Source organism: Raphanus sativus, chromosome 7, assembly GCF_000801105.2.
Source record: "Raphanus sativus cultivar WK10039 chromosome 7, ASM80110v3, whole genome shotgun sequence".
NCBI lineage: Eukaryota > Viridiplantae > Streptophyta > Magnoliopsida > Brassicales > Brassicaceae > Raphanus > Raphanus sativus.
This window is the reverse complement of record NC_079517.1, coordinates 25,852,488-25,862,386: the sequence shown is the minus strand read 5'-3', so window position 1 is coordinate 25,862,386 and position 9,899 is coordinate 25,852,488.

Below are 9,899 nucleotides of genomic sequence, written 5' to 3'. Positions count from 1 at the left end.
ATGGAAAGGAGTCTTGATAAGTCAAGGTGCTCTGGAGCTGCTTCTCACAAACTCTAAAGACTTTAAACAATAGTTTTAAGAAAACTAGAAAACTGAATAATTCTTATTACTTTCAAAGATGGGTGATTAACAAAGACTAACTAGATGGGTTTATATAGGCTCGACCTTGGGACTCTCTAACAGTCTAAAAATGACTTTAGGAAAGAAATAAAATTGAAATAAAAGTCTTGGAAGCAAAGGCTTTGATGGTTCCATGTAATCTTCCTTTAGTTTGATTTATGCCTTCTTCCAAATGGGAAACTTGTAAGGACTTGTATCTTGATAGCTTCTGGACGTGGCCATGATCTTGAAGTCTTCCTGATGTGTCTCTGAATGTCCTTAATGAGAAATATGGCCGTTGGTCTTGAAAGATTTCAAGAAGAAACTCATTTAAGGCTTGTAGTGTCAAAGCTGCCAAATATGGAATGTTGGTGCAAATGATGATCCTCCTGATCTCCTGGGTGCTGGTGCAGCTAAGGACGTCTTCCTTGTCTTCTGGTTGGTTTAGAGTGTCTCCTGGCTTCCATAGAAAGGTTTGGGTCGGATCAAATTGAATTGGTTGGCAACTTTCCCAAAATAATGTCGGTTTGATCGGTTTTGGGAAATTGATTGTATCTTGGTTTTCCCTTGACCAATTCGCATGATTCTGGACTTCCTGAATAGCTGACAAATCCCTCTTGAAGCCCATGATTAATTCTGGAGAAGGCCGCCTCGTGTTTGGACTTAAATCCACTTCTAAAGCCTGATACTCGCAACTGGATGGGCTGGAGAACCTCCAGTTTGTAAAATCCATAACTCCTTGGTACGGTAAGCTTCTCTGGAAATTCCAATTGGGCTGGACTCCATCTTGAGTGTAGAATCCATTAAAATTTGTTTCACTCCAAAACTCTTTTTGGTTGTCGAGATATACGCCATGGACTGGACCTATGTCGCTGGTACCTCCAAAGTGGCCGGTTTGGACTGTTTGGTTGACCTCTGGTTCAACCACTGGTTTGATGACCGCATCATTCCCTCCCCCTTGTGAAGGTTTTGACCTCAAAACTGGATAACCTGATACACCACAATAGAGCAAGTCAGGTTTCATTCTCTTTTGGGAGTTTAGAACCTTACCTTGATACAATTTTGGTTTGGTAATGGGCTGTGCATCTGGTGGCTCTTCTTTAAAAAGATGGAAAATGATCATGCCTCTGGCTTGGACATTGTCATTTCTTCTCTTCTGGAGCTGATGGTTCTCCACACTTTTGGAGTTGATGGTTCTGACCATCTTTGGGACTGATTCTCCAAGCAATAAAAGATTATCCGGTGGGATATCTTTAAAGCTTTCTTCTTTACAGCCTGAAAAATTCTCAACATTCTGGACAAAGACCAAATGAATTATATCTAATACTGGAGATGTATGAACAGAATGTGTTGTGGTCGAATTTACCATAGGTGCATCAGCATGATGAAGAATTAAATTCTTCTTTGGACAGCATTGGATTGAGGGCTGCTTTTCTTGCACCTTTTTATCTAGGCTGGTATGACCATCTTCTTGTCTTATTCCTGGATCAAAACTCTCTGGCAAAGACAAGTGAGTCATATCTGAATAATCAAGTGTCATAGATGTTTTAAGATCAGAGAAACTTCCCTTGCTGAATTTAAATGGTACTAGTTCAGCATCACTTGTATGGACAGCATCTATTGACAACATGGTTAAGGCATCTTGTGGCAAGACTTCATCACGAATTGGAATGCCCTTTTCTTTGCTTATACCTGGGTCAAAACATCTTGGCAAAGACAAGTGTATTATACCAAAGTAAAGGAATTTATAAACTGATGAAAATAAAGAACAAATAACCTTACTTTCAGCTGTGGCAGCAAGGAATTTTATTTCTTTGTTTGGCTTGCTCTCACCTTGGTCTCCTGTACCTATTTCACTTTTCCTTGGACAAGACAAGTGCATTAATCTTATCATGGAAATAATAATAGCTTTCTGATCCATAGTGAAATTTACCTCAGGTTTTGGCACTTGAACAATTCTTTGTTCAGATTTTGGTTTCCACTTGTGGTGTGGATTTTGATTGAGCTCATGGCCTGGCTCGGCCCTTGGCACTTCAGTAAGCATAGAGCTCTCATCTGGTATCCCTGTACCAAGAATATAAAAATTTAAACCAGTATCTAAAGGTGTTGTTAAACACTTACCTTGGTTTGATACTTTGATTACTGGTTTTGCTTCTTTAAGCAACAAATCATTTCTTCCAGCCTCACTTATGGCTTCCTCCTCTTTAGCAATGCCATGCTGGTAGAATAGGTCTTCTCTTTTAAGTTCATGCTCCTTAATTCCTGATACAATACCCTTTGCCAAAGACAAGTGCATTATACAAGAACTTGGAAGCAACAAATCAGATTGAATAAAACTATCACTTATTTTAAAATTTTCAGTTTTAGTTTCTAGTGATGTTTCTTTCAATACTTGCTTAGTTGGGCAAGCTTCAACAAGGTGGTCTAGTTTAAAACATGTCTGATCTTTCAGAATTTTAAAATCTGAAGACTTACCTTGGCTTGATGTGTCCTCCTCTTTGGGTTCTAAAATCTCCTTGTTCCTTGGGCATAATTATTTTTGAACTTTTGATTCAAACAAGGATGTGGATTTTGGATTTTTCTGGACCTCAGGACCTATCTTAACTTTCTTTGACAAAGACAAGTGACTCATACCAGTGGTAGATGATTCATAAACCAATTTATCAAGTATAGGACTTACCATAGCCTTTACTTGAACACCTTCATGTTCCGGTTTTGGAGTTGGCTTGCACATCATGTATGGACTGATTCCCTTAGTCTCCTTCATGGTCACTGGCACGACATAGTGTTGAAACTTCTCTACAAACTCCTTGTGCATTCTGACTTTGAGGTCTTTCCAATCTAACACTTGTTCAGTGCTCTCTTTTAACCACCATTTGTAAGCATTTTTGGTAAAAGCTTGGACAGCTTGTAACAACATCTTTTCTTTGGAAACTTTGTTGGAAAGCAGCCACTTATCCATGTTCTTTTCCCATCTTAAATACACCTCTGGGTTCCTGCTTAAACCTGAAAACACTAAGATGTCAGATGTATAAGCACAACTTTTGATTACTTCCCTTTTTGGACCGGTTGATGTATATGGAGCTTTCCATGAGGGGTCTGGTGGTCTGGGCTCGACATAAACAGCCTCATGTACTTCTCCAAATCTACTTTCTCCAGGATTTGGTCGTCGGCCTTGTGCCTTGTTTCTTTTCTCCAACTGAGCAATCTGCTTTTTGAGGTTTTGTAAAGCTGCAATTTGCTGGCTCAGTGTGGTCTCCATATTTTGGACTGGTTCTTTCAATCCCATTTCTTCCTGCAAACAATCTCAAAGATCAAGTGAAGAATGGGGAAATTTTGGTCGGACCAAAAAAAATGAATCAAATGCAAGAATGCAATTTAAACTAAACCGAGAAATATGCAATTATGAACCGATATGAAATAAACTATGCAATAAAAACTTTTTATTTTTCTTTCTGATGGAAGCACGAAATGGTTCAACTAATATGATATGAAACAAGAACTAGGATGATTTTTTTTTTGAATTTTCAGATTTTATATGCAATGCAAGCAGAAATGGAAACAACTTAAATGCAGATTTTTTTTTACCTTTTTGAAAATGAAAACAATTAGCTAAATGAATGCAAACACTTTTTTTTAATGAATGCAAATATCAAAATGATGAATCAAATATGATATGCACGAAATTAAAATGATATGCCTTTTTTTTTTTAAACTTTGCAATGCAAGAATCAAAATAATGCAAAATGCAGATTTTTTTTTTTTTTGAAATGAATGCACAAAATCTAAAAATGGTAAGGGGAGCTGGGCAATGAATGCAAACAAGCTAATGAAAAAAAATTTGAATCCTAGATGATCTACACGAAAATAAAATTGTCTTCCTCTTTTTATAAATTTTTTTGAATGCAACAAGAACACAAAAATGCAGAAACTGTTTTTATGGTTTTTTGATTTATAAACGCAAAGCAAATGCAAGCAAATATGAAATGCAAGGATAGATATCACCTTAGTAAGGAGCTTGAGATCTGATACCAAATGATATAGCCTGGAAATCAGACTATATGAATTGATGAACTGAGGTTCAACCTGAAAACAAAGAAGATAGATTTTTATGAGTTTTATGAGTTTTTATAAAGTAAAACAGAAACAAATGCAAGATGAATGAGATGCTGATGATAATGATAAATATATGAATAATAAAAAGAAAGGATAGGATGGAATTAGGCTGCTGGATGTGTATCACTCTCAGCCTAATTAGTTGATGATTGAAGTGGATTGAGATGGTGCTTTGCTTGCTGGTTGTGTAACTCTCTCAAGCTTGGAAAATGAATGGGATGGAAGGAAGGGTGGATTGCGGACGCCACAAGACACTATGGAAAGGAGTCTTGATAAGTCAAGGTGCTCTGGAGCTGCTTCTCACAAACTCTAAAGACTTCAAACAATAGTTTTAAGAAAACTAGAAAACTGAATAATTCTTATTACTTTCAAAGATGGGTGATTAACAAAGACAAACTAGATGAGCTTATATAGGCTCGACCTTGGGACTCTCTAACAGTCTAAAAATGACTTTAGGAAAGAAATAAAAATTGAAATAATAGTCTTGGAAGCAAAGGCTTTGATGGTTCCATGTAATCTTCCTTTAGCTTGATTTATGCCTTCTTCCAAATGGGAAACTTGTAAGGACTTGTATCTTGATAGCTTCTGGACGTGGCCATGATCTTGAAGTCTTCCTGATGTGTCTCTGAATGTCCTTAATGAGAAATATGGCCGTTGGTCTTGAAAGATTTCAAGAAGAAACTCATTTAAGGCTTGTAGTGTCAAAGCTGCCAAATATGGAATGTTGGTGCAAATGATGATCCTCCTGATCTCCTGGGTGCTGGTGCAGCTAAGGACGTCTTCCTTGTCTTCTGGTTGGTTTAGAGTGTCTCCTGGCTTCCATAGAAAGGTTTGGGTCGGACCAAATTGAATTGGTTGGCAACTTTCCCAAAATAATGTCGGTTTGATCGGTTTTGGGAAATTGATTGTATCTTGGTTTTCCCTTGACCAATTCGCATGATTCTGGACTTCCTGAATAGCTGACAAATCCCTCTTGAAGCCCATGATTAATTATGGAGAAGGCCGCCTCGTGTTTGGACTGAAATCCACTTCTAAAGCCTGATATTCGCAACTGGATGGGCTGGAGAACCTCCAGTTTGTAAAATCCATAACTCCTTGGTACGGTAAGCTTCTCTGTAAATTCCAATTGGGCTGGACTCCATCTTGAGTGTAGAATCCATTAAAATTTGTTTCACTCCAAAACTCTTTTTGGTTGTTGAGATATACGCCATGGACTGGACCTATGTCGCTGGTACCTCCAAAGTGGCCGGTTTGGACTGTTTGGTTGACCTCTGGTTCAACCACTGGTTTGATGACCGCATCAGGTTTATATATATCTGCATGTACATTTTTCAAAATTGCGAAAGACAGCGGGTGTTCCTCATAAAAGGTATGGTCTTCCATTCTCATGATTTTGTTTCCATTGGATCATAGGGATTCCGAGCCTGAGCAGCCTTGCGAGGCTTGATTTCGAACTCAATAATCAGCAAAAGTCGAACACAATGTCTACATTACCGGTAAAAACACTACCACATATTTCTTCTCCACTAACACATTCCACAAAATTTTCCCTGTTAAGGCCCAAGAGGAAGAGGAATATAGGTTTGTATCTCCAACAACAACCACTTAACATGTATTATGAATAGATTTTTATACAATCTGAAATTTGAGAGAGATTATGTAAAGCACATGTGAAATAATTTGGTATAAATTTAAATCCCTTTTTGTGTGAACATGATGGATTTAGTAGTTCATGTTTCTACTGATTATGTTCCCCCCTTTTCTTTAGTTTTGTTACTATCTTTTGGATCTTGTCCTGATGAAATGTGAGCTTAGTGAAAGGTTGTTCTTTCTCTAGCTGAATTTATTGTTACTCTTACTCATTTTGTAGCTTCTTCTCGTAGTTGATGGTAGTTAAAATCTTCCTGAGTTTTGTCCCTTTTTGTTTGCTTACAACTTGTGAATGCAGACGTTTCTGACTCTCTAATTGTAGATCTGTACAGAACTATCAAAGGAATAATATAAGTGAAAGGCCTCACTCTCTGCCACCTCAAATCACATCTCCGAGGTTTGTGAGTTGTTATTTGCTCGTTTGCCTTCAATAAACTAATTCAAGAGTTATGTGGTTTCTAATCAACTGTAACAACACCTTAGATTCTGAGATTTACTAGGGTTTCACGTAGACTGAAGTTAATTTTCAGTGTAGCTTCTCAAGTTCGATGTGTTATAGCAATTTGCTTATTGGTCTTATACATCCATCCTTTATGTTTTCGTTGGCAGAAATTCCGTCTAGGGGAGGCAAGCTTGCAAAGAATCAACAGAGAACTCCAAAGATGGTATTCTTTTCATATGATATCAAGAATGAGCTTGAGAGCGCAAAGCTTTGGTTGGTTAAGCCAGCTGGTGGCAAGAATTCTTCTCAGATTTGGTTTTATTTTTGAGCTTTATGAGTTATGTTACTAGACTTGGATTTGATGATCGTCATCATAGATATATAAATACATGTTTAGGTTTTTGTTGCTGCTTTATCAACAACATCACAAGGGTTCATGCATCTCAAATTATAAATTATAAATTTGATTAAATCAATTTTGCCTTAGCTAACGCTGAGCTACCTATCATATTTTGAGATAATGTGCTCTACATAGTGTTTTCCACACTTGTAAAACCAATTGTGTGAACTTTATAAAACATGTCCACCTCACATAATGTCCATGTGTACATTATCTAGGAAGTGGACACAATTTTTATAGCGTACACTAGCTTTGTCGTGATACGATTTCACATATGTGTGTTTTAGATGTGTCCAAACTAACGACATGTACTTATGTTGTTGTACACATGTATAGTACGCCATATACACCAGTTTATATATATCCACACTTACACCTGTTTATATATATCCACATGTATATCGGTTTATATATATCTGCATGTACATTTTTCAAAATTGCGAAAGACAGCGGGTGTTCCTCATAAAAGGTATGGTCTTCCATTCTCATGATTTTGTTTCCATTGGATCATAGGGATTCCGAGCCTGAGCAGCCTTGCGAGGCTTGATTTCGAACTCAATAATCAGCAAAAGTCGAACACAATGTCTACATTACCGGTAAAAACACTACCACATATTTCTTCTCCACTAACACATTCCACAAAATTTTCCATGTTAAGGCCCAAGAGGAAGAGCAATATAGGTTTGCATCTCCAACAACAACCACTTAACATGTATTATGAATAGATTTTTATACAATCTGAAATTTGAGAGAGATTATGTAAAGCACAGAATGAAACTATCCTCTTTGACAAATTATAGAGACTGACTCATACTGTTACAGTCTGAGAATCAGACTATAAAAATGGATGAACTGATGATGGTTCTTGATGAGGCCATCCAAGTAGATGTTCCCATAGTTAGGCGCGGTCCGACCACTAGGAGTGGAACCAAGGCGATAAGAGAAGGGTTCTCCAAGGCTGTCCAACAAATCCTAGATCGAGATGGAAAAACCGGCCAGAACCAGCTACTGATTGAAGAGATGGTCCAATTGAAGATACAAGACCAAGCTGGTTCAATTGAAGTTCAAGACCCAGCCGGTCCAATTCAATTCAGATCACTCGGCCAGAACCGAACCGGCCCAATCATTTCCACATTTGATCTCGGTTCAGAACCAGCTCCAAACCAACTCGGCCATGAGTAATCCACTTGGTTCTAAATAAGGTAAGCAGGTAAGATTTCAATTATGTTTTCTAACCGGTTTATTGTTTCTGGTTTGTGTTGGTTTTCTTTTATTTTTTTTTCAAAGACTTATGGGAAAATTGTTTAAGTCCTTTTTATTTCTTGCTGAGTCCAATAATTCAGGCACTTGTTAGCCTTGTTTTAGTTGTCCAAGTAGAGTCGGCCCATTCATGTTTAGGCCTTATTGCTTTAGAGTCCAAGAAGAGTTCATGTTGCTTTGCTTCAAGTCCCCTAGAAGGGCATAGCTGCAGGGTATTTAATCCCCACTATAAGCAGCCTTGTATTTTTTTAGCGTATGAAATATATGAGTCAGTTTGCCCCCTACAGAAAAGAAAACCCTAAGCTTTCTTGCTGTGTGATTTGGCCAGGAGCAGTCTTTGAATCTTATCAAGCTTAAACCATCCAGCTTGTGGCGATTCTTCACTCCATCTTCCATCCAACGATTTGCTTGAGAGAGATACACATCCAGCAAGCCAAATCCCATCTTCAGTCCATCAATCATCCACTGTTTTTGCTGAGAGAGATACACATCCAGCAGCAAGAATCCACCAGCCATCTTCTATCCCTTTTATTTCTGTTTATTTTTATTGTTTTAGATAATTGCATTTCATCTTGTTCTTGCATCTAAAAATCCATAAAAATCATATTTTCTTATGTTCATCATTTTCTCATATAGATTTCTTTCTGTTCTTCATATTTTTATTCATCAGAAAACTCATAAAAATATTTATGTTTGTTTTAGGTACAAATCGGCAGTTTCTCTCTCTACCGACCAAACCACTCGACCAGCATCAGATCGACCAGAACTATCATTAGTTCGACCATTTTTATAGTCTGATTCTCAGGCTGTAACATTTGGTATCAGAGCTTAAGGCTCCTGAACTCTTGGTTGAATCTTTTCTCTTTCTTTTCTTTTTATCATTTTTATTGTTATCATTTTTGTTGCATTAGAAAAGTAAAAAAAAAATTGTTCTTGCTGTTCTTACTGTTCTTGCTATTCTTGAGTAGTTCATCATGGTTCTTTCTGCATTTGCTAGATCATTTTCGTGCATCATTTCATTCAGTCAACTTGTTTTTCAGATTGATCGGTTTTCACTTGCCATATTTGGAGTTAATTGATCATTTTGCATTTAATTTGATTTCAATTGCATAAATCATTTAGGATTGATTAGTTGCATTCATTTCTGATTGTTGCATTCATATTTAATTTTTTCAATCATCATTTATTTAAAAAAAAAATATCTTTCAATCAATCATCTTTTAATTTTTGATTTGCATTCAATTTTTAATCTTCTATCTTATTTTAAAACTTTTTCGATTTAATTTTCAAACTTTAAAAAAAAAAGATTGTACCTAAAACCAAGTGAAAATCTTTTTTTTTAAGTTTGAAAATTAAAATTGAAAAAGTTTTGAAATAAGAAAGAAGATTAAAAATTGAATGCAAATCAAAAATTAAAAGATGATTGATTGAAAGATATTTTTTTAAATAAATGATGATTGAAAAATTAAATATGAATGCAACAATCAGAAATGAATGCAACTAATCAATCCTAAATGATTTATGCAATTGCAATCAAATTAAATGCAAGATGATCAATTAACTCCAAATATGGCAAGTGAAAATCGATCAATCTGAAAACAAGTTGACTGAATGAAATGATGCACGAAAATGATCTAGCAAATGCAGCAAGAACAATGATGAACTACTCAAGAACAGCAAGAACACTAAGAACAGCAAGAACAATTTTTTTTTTGACTTTTCTAATGCAACAAAAAAAATGATAACAATAAAAATGATGAAAAGAAAAGAAAGAGAGAAGATTCAACCAAGAGTTTCAGGAGCCTTAGGCTCTGATACCAAATGTTACAGCCTGAGAATCAGACTATAAAAATGGATGAACTGATGATAATTCTGGTCGATCTGTGCTGGTCGAGTGGTTTGGTCGGTAGAGAGAGAAACTGCCGATTTGTA